A 19,278-nucleotide genomic window follows, 5' to 3' on the forward strand; every position below is an offset into this window, starting at 1 on the left:
GATTGTACTATGCCTTGCACTGTGGAGCACTCCTTTAAAATTACAGCCTGATAGCACAAAAATTCTAATAAAATAATAAGTAATTATGTACTGCAGTTTTTTATAGGCTTGAATGCAAATGAGAACATGTAAAATAGTTTTCCCGACATTTCTGGGGTATTTATCACACTTCGGTACATTCTGGGAAATGAAATATATCAAGGAATCCTTTATTAAAAAATCAAAATTAACTAACTACCTGGTTTTGTCTTTCTCTGGCTCTGTTTCTTAAGTCCAAAGTCAAGAGTCAAGTTACTGTTGGCTGATACTCTTTTTCAACAAGGACCTCAATCAAAGTTCAGCAATGCAATTAAGACAGCTCGTTAAAGTTATTAGTTAATAGTTCTATGTGATCTCATCCCAAACAGCCATCCCTACTGCTTTGAAATGCCAATAATTTTGCAAAGTTCTGCAGCTTTGAATCTACCTGTAAATGCTTTACAAGAATGTATATGTATCACTACCCTGTAGCTTTTAAATTGAAGAAGTATAATAAAAAATAAATACAAAGCAACCAGACGCTCCCACAGAATACTGTGCAATTCTGAATATCATAGATAGGAATGTGTAAAGCCATGCAAATGTGCTATATATTGTATCACTTCTCCTTCTCCCTCAGACTGATTTTGAAGACTCTATAGCTAAAAGCTAGAGTGCATTTGACCAGGCTCCTTTTCTTGTCCAATCTGATGCTCCAGTACTGAGTGGGACCAGGTTTTAGCCAGAGAAGGTGAAAGCCAGAAGATCTGTTTCTGTCATTAGCTGCATGTTTGATGCTCGAACTTGGTAGATTTGATCTCACCTTTCCCTCCCCTTGTCCAAGCCTTTCAGACAATTAAAAAAAACCAGTGGATCATATCAGAGAGGATAATTTTGCTTCATGTTGAGGTCACTTAATACTTTCTCTTTTAAGAGTGCCTTTTCAAAAACATAACTGTACTAAATAAAACTTCTAGGAAGAAAAGTTGCATGACAGGTATCTGACTCGTACTGATTTTCAACTAAATGCTACCAGCTAATCCTGAGAACCAGGTGAAGTCCCTATTTTGAAGATGTTTTAAACTGTATCTGTCCTTCACATTGCTCAAGGCATGAGGCATCAAGATGGATTCTATATGAGCCTGTGCTCAGGGAAAGTAAATTGTTCTTCCTGTATAAGATTTTTTTCTTTCTCCTCTTGCTTGCTGAATTTTAGCATTCCTATATTTTGGAGCAGGGAACAGATACTGAGGAGTATGAAGGGTTCTGTCTTTGCCATTCCTCTCAGCATCTGTCACACTTCAGCAAGCAGTAAGCCAAAACCTTTGCTCAAACCTTCGCAACAAAACACCTTTCCTTGTTACTCAGTAGACAGTTAATGAATATAAGCAGCTAAAACTACTGCAGATTTTACCTCTGTGGTGCAAACTTTTGTCTAGCTCAGTGTGGTTTGGGAAGGATTTTACTCACCTTACCTATCGCAATTATTTTGGAAGACCAGCTGATCTGGCTTTCCTGCACTCTCCTGTAATGCCAGACCAGACCAGGTAAGGCCGGGGAGGGTGAGGAGTCCTTGCTATTAGACTGCACCAAGGTAGCAATTATGGGAATTTTTGCCCTGGGGATGAATGACAACAGAGGCAAACTGAGGTGGTTTTAGGGGCAGCCAAAAAGAAACATGAAAATATTAGACATTTAAGAATGTTCTTACAGTGAGACACAATGCCACAAGGAGGATGAATGAAATCCTGACTGTGACATTTTCTGATTAGACTATGCAATCTTGACATTCCCTCCATATGGTCTTTTGATATAAGAGCCAATGTATAGCAAAGACTTTGCCTCACCAGGTCTTGTGCCAGCAAATTATCTAAGCTTAGTGTATTGATCCCAAGCTCTATCACAGGCCAAATCAAGCCTGCCTATATACTCTCCAAAGGAGGATTTTTCTTTAAAGCAGAGCATCTCAGAAATGATTCAAGCGAACTATGGTGTACTAACTTCCCTGCCTCTTTAATCAAGCTTTTTTTGCTTATGCAGAGTTTTTTTTTTCTCTCTCCCTTCATTGATCTCGTAAACATCTCAGCATTTAAATAAACTGCAAAACATGAAGTAGCTGTCTATCTGCATTCCAATAATTAATAGTTTGGAAGAAACCTTGAATAGCAGCAGCAGCAGCAACAGCAACCACCAGAAACAAAGTTCTTATTCAATTATTCTGCAGTCCTGGAATCATTTCCTACTATTAAGTCATCAGGAAAAGCTTCATGGGCTAACACCAACTCAGAAAATACGGTCAAGTTGCATTTGTTTTCAGAAGAAACAGTACTTGTTTCCAGCGGTACCCTGGCTATACTTCTAAGACTGAGACCCAGAGTCAGTATCTCATTATAATAGACATGATACAGAAATGGAAAAAAAGTAAAAATAGCAACCAGAGGAAATTTTGAACACCTTATCCACTAGTATTATTGTAAGACTGGTTAAAATCTTTTTATTAGGTGCTATAAAACTAGGCAAGTGGGTATAGTTTTTACCCCAAATGCTTAAATTATTTTTTGAATCAAAGTGAAAGAAGCAAGTATGCCAAACGACAGAAGGTAAGAAAATGACAATGATAAATTCATATGATTATACAAATTAACTTGTACAAGGCTTAGAAATCCAGATTGTCTGAAATTAAGTAAAGAAACGAAGCCACCAGTACACCTTCTGTTTCTAACACCATGTTTTTAAGATTGATTTACCAATTTCTTGCAGGTGTCACAGAGAAAATGAATCTCAGGAAGAATTAGAAGGAAAAGATAATAAACTTTGAGGATTATCTCACAGGAGACATTTCGTGCATAAATAACAGGAAAAGAAAGTGGAGATATTTTCAAGAATCGTAGACAAAATGACATTCCTACTGACATTGTTGGTATGTTGAAGAGGAAGAGGTTTACAAAAAACTTATATGAACAATTATGTGAACAGCCATAAGAGAGGTTTGAGGGTAAAGTAAAATTCAGAATTTTTTACATAAGTTAATGATATAAGTCAACCATTCAAGGAAGGTAACTACTGTCATACCCACACAATTAACTACCTCATAAAAATTGCAAATATTTGCATAGAAACATTTTTTGACAAAGAATTCTTAGTTGAATAAATTAGTGAACTACTATGAACAGCCATCTTTTCTGCCATCTATTCCTTCTGAATGCAGAAGCAAATTTTTGGAAGTTGAAATTCTTCAGAATTGCTTCTGCCAAGTTGTTCACTCATCTCTAGTAAATAGTATCCCTATTTTACTGGTGAAAAGTAATGTCAGTAAGAGGTAAATATTCAGTGGCAAAGACAAGAATAGCACAATTACCATTACAATTACCATAGATGTGTTGATACACCTAAATGTGATAATGCAATAATGAAGAAAGACACAGACTTACGTCTCTGAAAACAGTACAGCTTTTTGGTAGTTTGTACTACATTTTGTTGGGGCTGCTTAGGGTTGGAAGAGCACCCAACAGTTGTGGCTAAACTCCATATCTGGACTTGGTGTTAACTATCTCTGCATGGTAGTCTGCTGAGTGATGTGTGACTTAAAAAATAATGCATATTATATTAAAAGAGTCCACATTTTTATTAAGTCACTTTAACCCTAACTGATACTAAGCAAAAATACATCAGGCTTTGTTTCACTGATGATTCTTGCAAGATTTTAATCTTCCAGATACTGAGAGCGACTTATTACAGGGGAAAAAAGGCAAAGTTGTTGTAGTAAGAAGGGGAAACCATATGACAACAAGGAAAGAGCTAAAGTTGTTGCTCTTGGGGAATGCAGCAGTTGTAAGTGTAAAAATCTCTTGCAAGTTAGGATTTATTATTTCAAAGAGGACCTTGTGTTTCACAGTGTATTTAGGCAGGTGGGCCTTAGAAAGCTCTGCTGCCATGAACAGGACACTGAACAAGAGAATGTGAAAGTGTTTAATACTATAATTGCTTTTCATATCTGCACTAATTAATGCAGTCTGAATAAATTAACTCAAAACTAAATCAGTAGGAAGGTTAACTGCATTGATTAAAGAGAAGGAAAGGAAGCTTTTGTCAACAGTGGTTCTGCGTCAAAAGATTATCTTTCTTCACCTTGAAAGAAACAGTCTTTCTTATAAAACTCTCTGGGCATGGCAGTAAAGATGACATCCCTGTCCCCCTGTTGAAGAACAGGGATGGAATTCCCTCTGAAGTTTTAATTCTAACATCCAGCTGCTCCTCAGATTCAATAAGTGAAGATCTCGGTGATGGAAAGCTACTGGAAAAAAAAAAGGATGCTGCTTTAAATCTGGGCCAGCAGGAAACTTTTGAGGGCTAGTACATTCAAGCGTAATTGAATCCCATTTCAATAATCCATTTGGGAAGCCACAAGCAATCTACATTGGATCTAGGACATCATAAGAAATGTTCTTGATATAACCTGTTATAAATGTATGTTTCCTTCAAATACCTGCATGTTAAAAGCATCTCTATGGCTGTCAGAAAAAATGAATTGTTCTGGAATGTGCTGACTTCCACCTTTCGTAAACAGAGACACTCAGTGGTAAATTTAACAGTATATTTTGCAAGCTTCTGTCCATTAGCATAATTACATTTTTGTTAGATTTAACACCAAAAGATCTTCTTTGTTATCTTATCCACATACACAATAGGAAAGTTAGGATACAGTGACCTTATTGGCTGTTAGGAGAGGCAGACAGATTAATGTGCCATCTGTATAACGAAGGCAGGTGAGAACTTTTCCCTAGCACCTCTATGTAAATAATGAACAGGACAAAAGGGAGACCAAAACTGCATGGTACTCCACAGGGTATGGGTCTGGTAGAGTTAATTTTTAATGTCAACCACAATCCTGTGATTGCAATCACCAAGGAGAGTTCCAAACGATTTCAATTTACTGACTTGGGTCTCTGCAATTTTTTTTACGGAAGCAGCACAGAGCCTGGTGACAAATCATGGTGTGTAGAGGCTAAGGCGTGTGCACACATAACGTGCCCAGGAAAGCTAAGAGATCGATCAATTAGTGCTGTTGTTGCTTCATAACACAACTCAAGGCCTGTTTAGTCAAAAGGCTCTGAATACTTAAGACTCTGTTATTTGTAAGAAACGTTTTTAGCTAAGTACATCTGAAAAACCAAATGCGTTTTACAAGAGTGATATTAATCCATATTGGCTGAAGGTAGATACAGTTTAAAGTTTATAGCTCCAACTATTTTAAAATAGCTAAAAATTGAATTAAATGAGAAATCTGAAGAAATTGAAACCAACATATTTTCTTTTGTGCTACGACACGAATCTCAAAAGTATGTGGGTATAGCACATGTGGTGATGGGGAGAAAAGATAGACTTAGTGAAGCTGTTACACATGCATAATTACAGTAGAATTTATCTGGAAGATAAATATACAAGGAAAAATGAAAACCATCAACTATGTGGTTTCTGCCACCTCGATAAGCATATTTGCAGATGTTCTTGTACCTTGCACCGAAACCTTATCAGTCAAAACAAGGAGCATATTCGCTGGGGACTGTCTTCATACTGTCATATGCAAGGCCTTCAGAGCTTGGCATGGAAGCAAGCTGCTGAGCTATCTGATGCTGCCCTTTGTAGACTGTGGGAGTAGTCAGATTCTGGAGAGACAGTACAGGAGTTACAGCATTACATTTGGTACATTAAAAACAAGCACAAGAGAATAAACACATTTCTTAGTCCTTGTCAGAAGGCTGTTTATTGATACAATGCTGTTGAATTCAGAGTGGCTATCCTAGCAGAAAATTGTGGGCACCACTCGGGGGACAAAGGGAAGAAGGGATATATTTCATAGAATCATAGAATCACAGAATAGTTTGGATAGGAAGGGACCTTAAAGATCATCTAGTTCTAAACTGTCAAGGGACACCTTCCACTAGACCAGGTTGCTCAAAGACCCATCCAACCTGGCCTTGAACACTTCCGGGGATGAGGCATCCACAACTCCTCTGGGCAACCTGTTCCCATGCCTCACCACCCTCATAGTGAAGAATTTCGTCCTTATATCTAATAAAAATTTACCCCCTTTCAGTTTAAAACCATTACCCTGTGTCCCTATCTCCAGCTTCCTTGTAGGCCCCCTTTAAGCACTGGAAGGCTGCTATAAAGTCTCCCTGGAGCCTTCTCATCTCCAGGCTGAACAACCCCGACTTTCTCAGCCTGTCTTTATAGGAGAGGTGCTCCAGCCCCCTGATCATCTTTGTGGCCCTCCTCTGGACTCGCTCCAACAGGTCCATGCCCTTCTTATGTTGGGGGCCCCAGAGCTGAATGCAGTACTCCAGATGGGGTCTCAGGAGAGCTCATTTCAGCTCGTTAGTCAATACTAATAGGTTATGCAGGAAGAAGTGGATTGATAGATCCAACTGTAGCCACTTAATGGCTCAGATAAGGAAGATACCCTAAGGACAGCTGTACAAAGCTACTGCACTTTGAATTAAAATAATGTTGATCGTAATGTATACACTTGAGAGAAAAACAAATAGTGAACTGCCTTGGGGATTTCCTGTTTGCTAAAGACATTCTTAAAATATATTTACATTCAAAATCAGCCTGTAGAAGGGTCAAGGTAGGACATTCAGAAATAAGACCTGACATGTTGACAAGTGAACAAGACACAACCATTAATCTCTGCTTTAGTCATACCCATACGTATGAACGTTACTCTAGATATCTACTGGTGACAGCATGAGCTGAAGTAAACCACTATATTAAGAGAAAGAGGAAGAGAAAGAGAGAGAATGTGGAAGACACAAAATAGTTGAAATTTTGTAGTCAAATTTTTTCAGCTGGATCAGAGTCATAATCAAGCCCTTGGTTTGAGCCTGACCCATTGCAGAGCTCCTGGTGTGAGGAAGCTCCCAAGTGAAGCAGATCAGAAAGATGCTCCTGTATGCTTCACAGCCAAATTATGTCTTTTTACACTTGAAACCCATTCTTCTGAGCATTTATTGTCACCCAGTTGCTTGAAATCTGTACCCACATTTGCTAAGGTATCACTAGCAACTTTCCAAGAGCTTTCCAAGCCCTGGCAATGGAGATTGTTGTCTCATGACTTTTGTTACTTGGTATTTATACATTTCTTTGGAAGTAAGAGGGATTTCCTGAAAATCTGCACTTCATTCAGTTAGTGTCAGACCTGATGAAGGCACTTTTTGTACAAGGTAGAGCCTCTGCTGTTTGAATTAGTATATACTTGGCAAATATTTTCTTTAATTATTAGCAAAAGACAAATGACACTTTCATAATATCCCAATCACACTTATTTTTCTGGTTAACCACAAAAAAGGCATTAAAATGCACAGCTTTCCATAGTGGGTTTACTCATCTGCCCTACTATGCTAGCCCTAGTTACAAGGGTAATTGTGTATAGTTTTAAGGATAGGCCAGAAAACAATTTTTTTTTCTTTCTTTCTTTTCCCTGGGAAGGTAGTCTGTGTCTACGTACTCCTGCTGCTTTCTAGAGAAATTGGCATATCACACTCGCAGTGGGTGGCGCTCTGTCCTGCAGTTGTTCCTGATCTACACGTGATTTCCAGAGACTGATGCCTGGCAGGAGGCACTTGGGTCCTGACAGCAATGAGCTGCAAGCTCCATAATTGCTGCCTTGCCCAGTTTCTTTTGCACCCGTTACGGGCTCATCCACCAACTTACTGTCTCCTGGGAGACCCGCAATGGTTCTTCATAGCAGTGCTATACTGTGCCTCTGTAAGTTGAGAAGTAAACTACACTCGCATCACATTTGCAGTAGTTTTCTACTACAAAGATGGAGTAGACTTCAGCTACTCAGCTCAGAGATGGAGATTTATCTTACAGCATAGTTTCTATTTCACTCTATAGCTGTACAGTACAACTCTACAAAAATCAAAACTGTCTTTCTTTTGAAAAATATTTTAATTTTTTCTGAAAAACTGTTTTCCAATAAACTATTTTTTTCCCTTAAGACATATTTTACAACAGTTATGTTTCATTAAAAACATAATATACTATCAAGAAACAGTTTCAACAGATAATTTTCAACCAGTTCTATGTTCATGCATACCACCATGCACAAACATATGTTTAGAAGTTTTTAAAGGAAAGCATTGTTTATACTATCTGTAATAATACTCTCCGAGAATAACATACTTGTCCTTGTCCTAAATAAAATTAATTCTAAAATATCCTTCTGTTGCCAGAGCACTTTCAGCTGGCCTAATTAAAAAAATAAAATAAAAAATGAATGCTTGAGTCTGCATGGATACATCTATCCATAATGATGTCTCAGTTTTATTCCTCATTAAAAGCGCATTAATATCAAAGACAATTGTAAGAAACCCAGATGAGACCGTATCATTTGGGATCTTAGGACTGAAGGTACCTATGCTATCAACTGAAATTCACTTATTCAAAAGCTACTGTAGGTGATATGTGAAATAAAGTTTTATACTACAGCAAGCATTGATATACTTCTTGATGAAGGCTGTATGTAATATTTCACACTTTCAGTTAGTTTCTAGCTCTGAAATGTCACTTCTGCCAAACAGTAGCTGCAAAAATTGAAGATGAGGAGAACTGAAGGAGGGTAATTGGTTCACTCTCAAAAACATTACAAAAACATGAGGTTCAGCAAGGCCAAGTGCCGGGTCCTGCACTTGGATCACAACAACCCCAGGCAACGCTACAGGCTTGGGCAAGAGTGGCTGGAAAGCTGCCCAGAGGAAAAGGACCTGGGGGTGCTGGTTGACAGCCAGCTGAACATGAGCCTGCAGTGTGCCCAGGTGGCCAAGAAGGCCAATGGCATCCTGGCCTGTATTAGAAATAGTGTGACCAGCAGGAGTAGGGAGGTGATCGTGCCCCTGTACTCAGCACTGATGAGGCCGCACCTTGAATCCTGTGTTCAGTTTTGGGCCCCTCACTACAAGAAGGACATGGAGGTGCTGGAGCGTGTCCAGAGGAGGGCAACGAAGCTGGTGAAGGACCTGGAGCACAAGTCTGATGAGGAGCGGCTGAGGGAACTGGGGTTGTTTAGTCTGGAGAAGAGGAGGTTGAGGGGAGACCTCATCGCGCTCTACAACTACCTGAAAGGAGGTTGTAGTGAGGTGGGTGTTGATCTCTTCTCCCAAGTAACAAGCAATAGGATGAGAGGAAATGGCCTCAAGTTGCGCCAAGGGAGGTTTAGATTGGAAATTAGGAAAAATTTCTTTACTGAAAAAGTGGTCAGACCTTGGAACAGGCTGCCCAGGGAAGTGGTGGCGTCACCATCCCTGGAAGTATTTAAAAGACATGTAGATGAGGTGTTTAGGGACATGATTTAGTGGGCATGGTGGTGTTGGGTTGACGGTTGGACACGATGATCTTAGAGGTCTTTTCCAACCTTAATGATTCTATGATTCTATGATATTTTCAGTATTACTGGACTGGGGAGTGGGATGCAGACAAGGAGGATGCATGAGCAGGAAGGATACCATCGGAGCTGTGCACAGGAGATCTTCCTGCACATGTATCTCCTGCAGTGGAAGATATCTTGCACATCCGTGTCATTTCTGAGCATACACTACCGTAAATATAAAATCTCTGTAATGACTGAGGAAAAATAAAAGAGGCATTCATTTTACTTGTATCCTGAGGGGAAGATTATGCCCTCTGAATCTGGAAGTGAAAGGATATCCACAAAGCAAAGGGTGCTGGGGCAATTTCCCTCTGTTCTGAAATATGTGATACAACTTTCTCCAAACTCCTTGCCAGTAAGTTATAATTAATTTGATTTGGAAAATTCACTGCAGTCTTAAGCTTTATTATTTATCCCAATGACAAACATTGATCTACAATTCAAGAATGTTCATAAGAACAGTGTTTATTTGTATGTGTACGTATAAGGATGATATCAGTTATTTGGCAATTGAAATTTTCTTTTCAGGCAGCTCTCCAACTAGAGCTAATTACTATGATCATGCTTTCAGTCATAGAATCATAAAATCATAGAATATCTCAAGTTGGAAGGGACCTATAAGGATCACTGAGTCCAACTCCCTGCTCCTCACAGGACTACCTAAAAGTAAACCACATGACTAAGAGCATCATCCAGATGCTCCTCAAACTCTGACAGGCTTGGTGCCATAACCACTTCCCTGGGGAGCCTGTTCCAGTGACCGACCACCCTCTCAGTGAAGAACCTTTCCCTAATGTCCAACCTGAACTTCCCCTGATGCAGCTTCATACCATTTCCTCATGTCCTATCGTTGGTCACCAGAGGGAGGAGACCAGCACCTCCCCCTCCACTGCCCCCCTTGAGGAAGTTGTAGACTGCAATGAGGTCACTCCTCAGCCTTCTCTTCTCCAAGCTGAACAAACCAAGTGACCTCAGCCGCTCCTCGTAAGTCTTGCCCTCAAGGCCTTTCACCATCTTGGTCACCCTCCTCTGGACACACTCTCATAATTTGATGTCCTTCTTGTATTGAGGCACCCAAAACTGCACACAGGACTCGAGATGGGGCTGCACCAGTGCAGTGCAGAGTGGGACGATCACCTCCCTCAACTGGCTAGCTGTGCTGTGCTTGATGCACCCCAGGACACGCTTGGCCCTTTTGGCTGCCAGGACACACTGCTGATTCGTATTCAACCTGCCATCAATCCAAACCCCTAGATCTCTTTCTGCAGGGCTCCTCTCTAGCCTCTTGTCCCCCAATTTGTATTTATAACCAGGATTACCCTGTCCCAGGTGGAGAATCTGGCACTTGCTCTGGTTTAATTTCATACGGTTGGTGATTGTCCAGCTCTCCAGTCTACCCAGATCTCTCTGTAAGATCTTTCTACCCTTGAGGAAGGCCACAGTCTCATTAGCAAACTTACTTAATGTACATTTGATTTCTGCATCCAGATCATTTATAAAAACATTGAAGAGCACTGGCCTCAAAATTGAGCCCTGGAGAACCCCACTGGTGACTGGCCACCAGCCTGATGTACTATAACTACCATTTACTATAACTCTTTGAGTCTCACCCGTCAGCCAATTGCTCACCCAACGTATTATGGACTTGTCTAGTTGTGTGCTGGACATTTTGTCCAGAAGGATACTATGCGAGACAGTGTCAAAAGCTTTGTTAAAATCCAAAAACCCCACATTGACTGGCTTTTTCAGTAAATCTAGCATGGGGATTAAAAATAAAAACCTTTTTTTCCCCTGGAATTTTATTTAATTTACTTTGTTTTGAGAAAAAAATAACTGACAAATGACCTACAGGCCAGAGCCACACATGTAGTAAGCAACTGTTAGTTTCAACTGGGAGGTCTAGATAGCAAAAATACATTTAGGTATCTAAAGGTGTTTTTAGGTAGCTTTAGATACTTTGTGAGCCTCATCTTAGCTGATCAAAATTAATCTCAATGAGGTTGCAAAAGGTACTCTGATAAGATTTTATCCTTTAAATGCATACAATAACATGGTGATTTCTTCTGCTCAAACAGACTGAATTCCATTGATCAATAGTGTAGAGAAACTTCGCTACACATCATTGCCATAAATCTCACTGGAATTACCACTAGTTAACTTCCCATATGGTATGAAATTGCCAGATGTGCAACTATTCATGGCTCAGGAGCTGGTAAGTGGGATGAGTAATAGAGAAAGACAATAAAACCTGTAAAAACAACAGTTTTCACTCATACAGATCTACTGCAAAATGGTTATCTGTGCCAGTATTTTCCATGATTTCCCCCTTCTCCCCCATAATAAAGTCAATCAGTATAGTGTATCTAAAGAAGCGATTCATTTTTCAGCATATACCATATTAGTATTCATGACCTCTAACTGTTCACACGTACTATGTAAGGAGAAGCCGTAAGCCTCAGAAGAGTATTTTGACTGTGCCCAAAGTCAGAGTCCTCAAAAAACTCTGTTTATATAACTCATGACTTGTTATTGGTGTTCAGGGCCTCACACACCAAGATTGTTCAAGATATTATACTCAGTCTGTTTCTCACAGTTGCATCTCAGCCAAATTCAGCTTTCGTGTTTAAGAATGCAGAAGAATGATACTCAAAATGGGCTGCGCAGATTCCTCCAGTACATTCATTTTTTTGTTGGGTGGCCAGATTTTACTTCAACATCTTTTACACAATTCACAGCCCAGCAAATCCCCTGTAAAGCAATAATCCTTGTTCTTGTGTATGACAGAAATACAAAACCAGCTACCTTTCTTCCATGTGATAATGTTTTTTCAAAGCTTTCTATGCTTTTCCATTTAATTTCCCGATTCTGCATCCAACTGTATCAAAAACATTGCAATAATGTGGCTCGATGATTTCACTGGCTTCTTAAATTAAAACAGAGGAGGAAAAAAATGTAGCAATGACCACTCTTCTGCTTGTAACCGAAGCAGCTGGTATGGGAATAAGAAGAGTCGGAAATAAACACTTGGTGGACTCTCAAGACAGGCGCTCTCTTTCTCTAATTACTCTGCTCTGGGAAAGAAAAAGACCAAGCGCTGTGCAAAATTCAGAGGATTCACCCATTTTTAGTTTTTTTTTGAAAGGGGAAGGAACAATGACTATTTGTTGCCTTACTGCATATAATTATAGATGCACAGAACTGAGTTATAAATTTAAAGGAAATCAATACCACACCCTGGCAGATGATATGAAACTGTGAAAGATGTTCAATGTTTCCACAATATTGTCTTTGCTGGCTAAGTAAAAATAAAGATGATTTGTTGTTTACCTCTTTTCCTAAGGTTATCATAACTTGTTGCTTATAAGCAGTTATATACCATAATTGAATGAGTACAAGAATAATATAGCAATCACCCAAAACTCCGTTTTCGTTCTCTTTCAAAACAGACAAAACACAAACTGTCAAGTGGCTGCAGTTAGTAAAGTAACATTTCATTAGTGAATATTAAAAGGATAACCAATTCAGTCCCATCTCAATTAAGTCTAGGTATTCCTCTTCCCGTGTACAACTGCCTGGGCTCAGCTCAACACCTTTCGTAAAGCAGCTGATGTGAAAAATACAAGAATGTTCATAGGTTATTCTTTTTCCTGTGTATTTAATCTGTGAGGGATATAAATAAGAACTGTATCAACCTATCCAGGTCTCTCACCAAGCAGTGACATTAAACATTACATTCAGACCTGTCTTTTTTGTGACTTTATGCCTTACATCCCATGATAGGAGAACTGGATGCTTCGGCTTAAGATTGAGGACAGAGAGGATTTGCTGGAAGGACATCCCCTACCTCCTGTGCACACCTGTGGTCAGATCTGTTATTTCACGGAAAACACCCCTTTTTCCTCATAAGATTTTGATATCTGACTTAACATTGATCATAACATTATGGTTTTACTATAATTGCTTTGAATGCTGAACCCAGATTTACAGCACTGTAAAACCAAGCTTCCATGGGTAACATCAGTAAGTGTCTATTTACTAAACCACCCTCTGTCAGGATGAGAGGACATATTTCTAATATCTTGTGTTGCTTGAAAAAGTGCCTGGCCAACGAGGTGGTCAAAGCCTAATGCTTCAAAAGACCTTGTCTCAACAGTGCGATGGGAACTGTCCTCTTCCCTGGTGCAAATGTGTGCTCTTTTGTGCCTCCTCTTTCTTGGAGAGGGCTCAGAATGTGGGAGTTTGGGCTGAAACGTATAGAGGTGTGGATCACTTCAGCACTGCTGAAGTGAACTTGTGGCTTGCACTGACAACCGTTGAGACCCCCATGCCTCTTGGAGGCAGACACTCGAAACCTGGGTGTCCTTCTCATGCAATCGTGGCTATAAGACCCCCTTCTGGTGTGCTCAAGTCTGCGTGGGCATGTTGTCGGATGGCAATCCTGCTGCTGAATACAGGTATGGCTTGCTAAAACGACGTTGCAGTTTTTGAAGACAGTTAAGTGTTTGGTCTCACAGACTAGCTTCACTTCCAACTAAATCTTACTAGGTAAGAGGATGAAAAGGATCATGTTCCCACTGCAGTCAAAGCAGCTTGCCAGTGGTATCACTGGAAGCAGAAATGTTGTGACCCAAATTCCAATTAATTTCCTCAAGCAAGTAAATTTGCCAATGGCTGTGCACTTGTGTACAAAGTGTATGGTCAGACACGTACTAAATAGTAGTAAGATTTTAATCACTGTCAGGCTTTCCCTAAGCTTGTAAGCTTTTCTGCAGCTTTGATGCGTCTGGTACAGTCTCCTGCAGCTGGATGGGACTTCCTCAGGTAATTAAGGAAGATACAGAAATACTCTTTTTTTTAAGGTTACCAGCAGTGGGTATCTCAGATCAGAAAACTGGATTTTCCTTCCTTCTTTATTATATAAACTGATTTCAAATAAAAAGCCCTTTCACTTCCACACAGGTTCCTGTACACTCAAAGGCAGCAATATCACATAATACTTAAAAGCAGATGAACTACTGAATCCGACAGGGTGACTCATATACATGAAGTCAGTAGGTTAAGGATAACTGTTTGCTTAATAGATGATGTTTCTTTTTCAATTTCTGTCTCTCTAACCTTCCTATAACTGTCTGGGGCTTTTATTTTTCCCTCTACAATAGAAAATCTATATTTTTTAATAGGGTCATTTAAACCTAATCCTTTCTGCTAGAAAAAAAATCAGAAAATGTTGTGCCATCCCATCTTCAATCAGTCAGTATAATACAAAGCATACACTTAGGAAATAGAAAGAGAAAAAAATAGTGCACTTCTCTAAGTGCACAGATGCACTTAGTACAATGATAATGTCAATTCCGGTAAACTTTGAGCTTCTAGATTTTACGCTAAGCTTCTGGATCCCATTTAGAGAAGCCAAACATACTTTTACAAACTTAATTTCAAAATGGTGAGTTTGAGGAACTGTGAGCTTTAAAATATAGAAGCAAAGACACACCAAAAAAGTTTAAAAAAGATTTAAAAAAAAGGGAAATAATACAATATCATTTTTATAAAATTTTACTATTACTTCATGTTAAATTTGTGATTTACAGGGATAGTCTGATTACTGAGGTCTGAATGTCTGCCATTGTTTGTGCAACGGCAGTGTGAGACAAGTAATCACTAATGGTATGTGTGGTGGAGAGTAAACAGCAGAGAATTACTGTGCTATCTGTGCTCGTATAAAATAAAAGCTTCTTCTGTAGAAAACTGATAGATGAGAACGGCACAGGCTAAATCTCAGTGCTGTGATTCAGAACTCTCCTGCCCAAGTTTCATTTTCAGTGTTTGGGAGCTCTGACAATCACTTGGGTAAGGAAAACTGCACACTTCAATTATCTTCCAACATCTGACAGAGAAGAACACAGAGTTAATAATGGACATTATATCTATTTTTTGAATCAGTGATTCAGAATGCCTTATTCTGCATTCTGCTTGTAGATCTTGATGAACTGAGTGTTCCCAAAAAGACAAGAAAACTATTGTATAAAACCAAGAATTGATAGGCAATTAGCCACTCTATGAGATGTTTAATTAAAAATAAAATGAAATAAAAAGAAATATAATACTCTTATTGGGAGAGGGTAAATTAACTCCAAAGTTCAGGTTACACGGACTATGTAGCATTAAAAATTACAAAAAAGTCTATATGTCAGCTATGAAGCCTTTGGCTAGTGGCTAGTGGCTGAGCAAGTAGCCAGCTATTGTGCTCCAGCCATGCTTGCTTCTGGATTTCTGGGGAATTCATATGTGAATTAGGACATGTTCTGTAATAACTTCTTGATCAAAGCCATGAACTGGGATTTTGACCAGTGATACTGAAGACCTTTTTCAGTTTCAGTGTTGCTTGAATTTGGGGAACTAAAGCTCCACGTTTATTTCATTAACAACAGCCACATATTTAAGGAAAAGGGTTCTCGGCTACTACTGTGGGAACAGATTTTCATCCATTTTTTTTCAGCGGGGTCCCAGACTAAGATCCTTCACTGTGAAGATAAGTATCCAGTTTTATGGACAGCTTAGCTGCTAGAAGTGAGAGAAAATTCGTAAGAGCTAGGCGTTTATTTTGGCATTTGAAAGGACCATAACATTCTTGAAAAATCTTTGCCATGAGAGGGTGTTCAGTATGGCAGCTGCTGCTGTCCATGTTTCTCTCTGGTTCCCACACTAAGGATTTGGCTCCCTAGCATCCCATTGGTATTATCCAGGCAAACCCCTGTGACATGCAGTAAGACCAGCTGCAGGACCATGTCTCTGGTCTCTAGACTGTCCCTTAGTTTTGGCCTGCTCTATGGAGAAGGGAAAGTAGCATGATGTTAAATGGCTGATAGCACTAAATACCAGCTACCACAGTTGGGTAGATCGTATTTTTTCATTTTGGGGTCCATCAGGCGAATAGTTCTTACTGAGCCTTAATTAAAGCCCAAGCCATTTGAAAGGAAGCTGACTCATTTTCGTATGGATTATTTTAATGCATATATGTTTGTAACTTTTAAGTAACCTACAGATAATTTAGAATTAAAATAAACATACTTTCAGTTTATGTCTAAAGAAGGGCAGATGGGCAGATTAAGTAATTATAGTTTTATAGTTAGATACCATCATGCTTAAGTGACTTTGAAGTCTAGTCTTCCACCCAAAAGCAACATAGACGTGGAAGAACCTACACATATAGGTGCATTATCAAATGAAGCTGAGTTTTGTGGCTGAAGAGGTGATAGCTTGACAGCTGAGCCTTTGCAACAGACACTTGTAGGCTTCCACTTTGCATCACTTGTGAAATGCAACACATAAACATACGAAGATGTTTTTATTTCAAAGAGGTCCTATGTAAAATCAGCCAGAGTGGGAAGGTCACTTTAATCCTTAATGAAATGTGGACTTTTAGATGACTACTGTGTCATCTGAGACAGAACCATGAGAACACCATGTACAAATGAGTACTGGTGACAGTATGGTTGTTTCTTCTGTGAAGTTTTCACTCAAATTGTTGTGGATTAAAACTTATCATTGATGAAGAAAATATATTATATCAATCTACAAAGCTGTGAGCATCGTTTGTTCTTCTATACCAGTATCTCCATTTTCTTTTTAACACAAACACTTTTTAAACAAGAGTCACTTGGCTGCCAGTTCTGTTTACTATTAGGAAATTTAGAGCCTGAAAAGCTGAACTGCAAGTCAATTAAGACAGTGGGTCAATATCTGCCTTGCTGTTTTAGTGAAAGGAAATTATGTTGGTAAATTTTCATTGGTTCTGTTGATTGGTATATATTTACTGTCAATAAAGAGGGCGGGTCTTTGTTTTTAAACACTGCTCTGTCTGACTTTGTTTAAACTGATTTTTATTGATACTTTACACACATTAATACATTTTCATTTAAGAAATGCTCAGTATAGCTAATTTATCTTATTTTCTGCGTGGCAACTACATCCAAATACCGATGTGTAACCACTGACTGTAAAGATCTCATGGACAAGAATTTATAAGATGAAGTTAGCATCAGGCAGATGTTTAGAGAGTGCAACTTGGAGTTTAATCAACATTTTACTGAATTCTGCACTATCAACTGCACAGAAGAGGACTTTAGCTAGTTGCAAAGAGTGCTGCTATCTGCTTATCACTCAAATAAGCGTACCATTGGGACTCAGTGACCAGCCCTTGTCACTGGAAGGGAAAAGAAACAGCCCAAACCTTCTGGCTTATGTACAAATACAAAGAGGAGAAAATAAGCTGCAAATGCTGTTTATTCCCCTCTGCCTCCTCTGGGACTGAAAAAATATGTTCTGGTTGAACATTTCTCTCTCTTTTCTAATACATCCTGCCATATGGAGGAAAGAAAAGAGAATGAATCACTGACTTCACGTGGGGTAGGATGGAGGGGAAAAAGGCACAGAGGAGATAGGAATGGCAATCTGAATGTAGACCCAAAATATCCCCAAACAGTTCCAAACAGCAATTTGGCTAATAGGCATAATTTGGAACGGCCTCACATCCTTAAAAAAGCACAGGGGAGGTGGGTGGAGAGTAGATTAAATGTATCAGTCTCTGATCCACTTCCCACTGCCTGGCTAGCGTGCATGTTCTCTGCATCCCTTCGCACAATCTGGTGGTACTGGTGGGAGGACTTTCTGGTCGAGAGCTTCTGCCGTATGGAGCAGCAAATCTGTCTGCTTCACTGAGTCACCATTTCAGCTCAGAGCTCTTCCTCCCTTTTAGTGACTCTCCCTGTATTATTAACTTTTTAACAATGCAAATGTTTTATTTAGCTATGGAAAGAAACCACAATACCATCTGACCAAACGAGCCTGGACAGCAAGGTTGTGCTCAGTTACATTTCAGGTATGCTCAAACTCTATCTGTCTGAGCGGCTTTTAGCACTCAGAACACTCTAAAAAGGCCTGATGATAACATTTAAGGAACAAGCCCAGCATGTCATGACAGCACGTACACAATAACATCTGATTGGTAAACACTGCCTCTGTCATCTCTCAAAAGGATGACCCAAAAGGAGCCTTGAAACTTTCCTAAGGTCTTAAGGAAGAAAAATTACCTTTATTCTTGCCTTTTCTTTCTAGAAAAGCCCTCTAAAAGTTAAAAATATTTGGACTAATATAAACATGAAATGTGTTTTTTCTGAATAAATAATAAGCCTTATAAAAATCCTATAACACGAATAATTGAAGCTTATATAATTGCTCTAGAAACTGAAAAAAAAATCCCCAATGCCTTGTGAGATTTACATTTCGAATTCATAGAGTCTCAAAACTGGGTAAGTGGGTTAAGGCCGAGGTTGTTATTTCAATAATGCACAGACCTAAGCAATAAGGGGCAAAAAGTGAGCAAGCTATAGTTTGAACAAGACTTCTTGTCTTGTCGCTAAAGAACACCTTATAGATTAGGTATTTATCTGAATTTACTTGAGGAGTTTTAGGTAAGTCCTTCTTTGTAGAAAAGCAAATCTTTGCAGTTTTAGTTCATAAAAGTTTTAGACAGCGTCCTGCCATGCCATCTGGTGCTAGATGGTTGTTCAGGCAACGCATTTGCCTTGTGTTTAGGAACTGTTTTTAGATGGGTATACGTATGTAGTGCACTTGCTAGTCTGATCAATAAAATTGACAAAGCAGTCTGTAACAGAGACCCAAAAAGCTACTCTTGCATCCTACCACCTTAATTTGCCAAGGTGTTATACTGCTTTTTGTACTTATGTGTGATTTGTGGCTTTTCTCGTGGAAATGATAACTTTGCTGCTTGTCTCAAATTTTAAATTATACTTGCACAACATGAAGTG

This window comes from Calonectris borealis, chromosome Z (assembly GCF_964195595.1).
Source record: "Calonectris borealis chromosome Z, bCalBor7.hap1.2, whole genome shotgun sequence".
In the NCBI taxonomy this organism is placed as follows: Eukaryota; Metazoa; Chordata; class Aves; order Procellariiformes; family Procellariidae; genus Calonectris; species Calonectris borealis.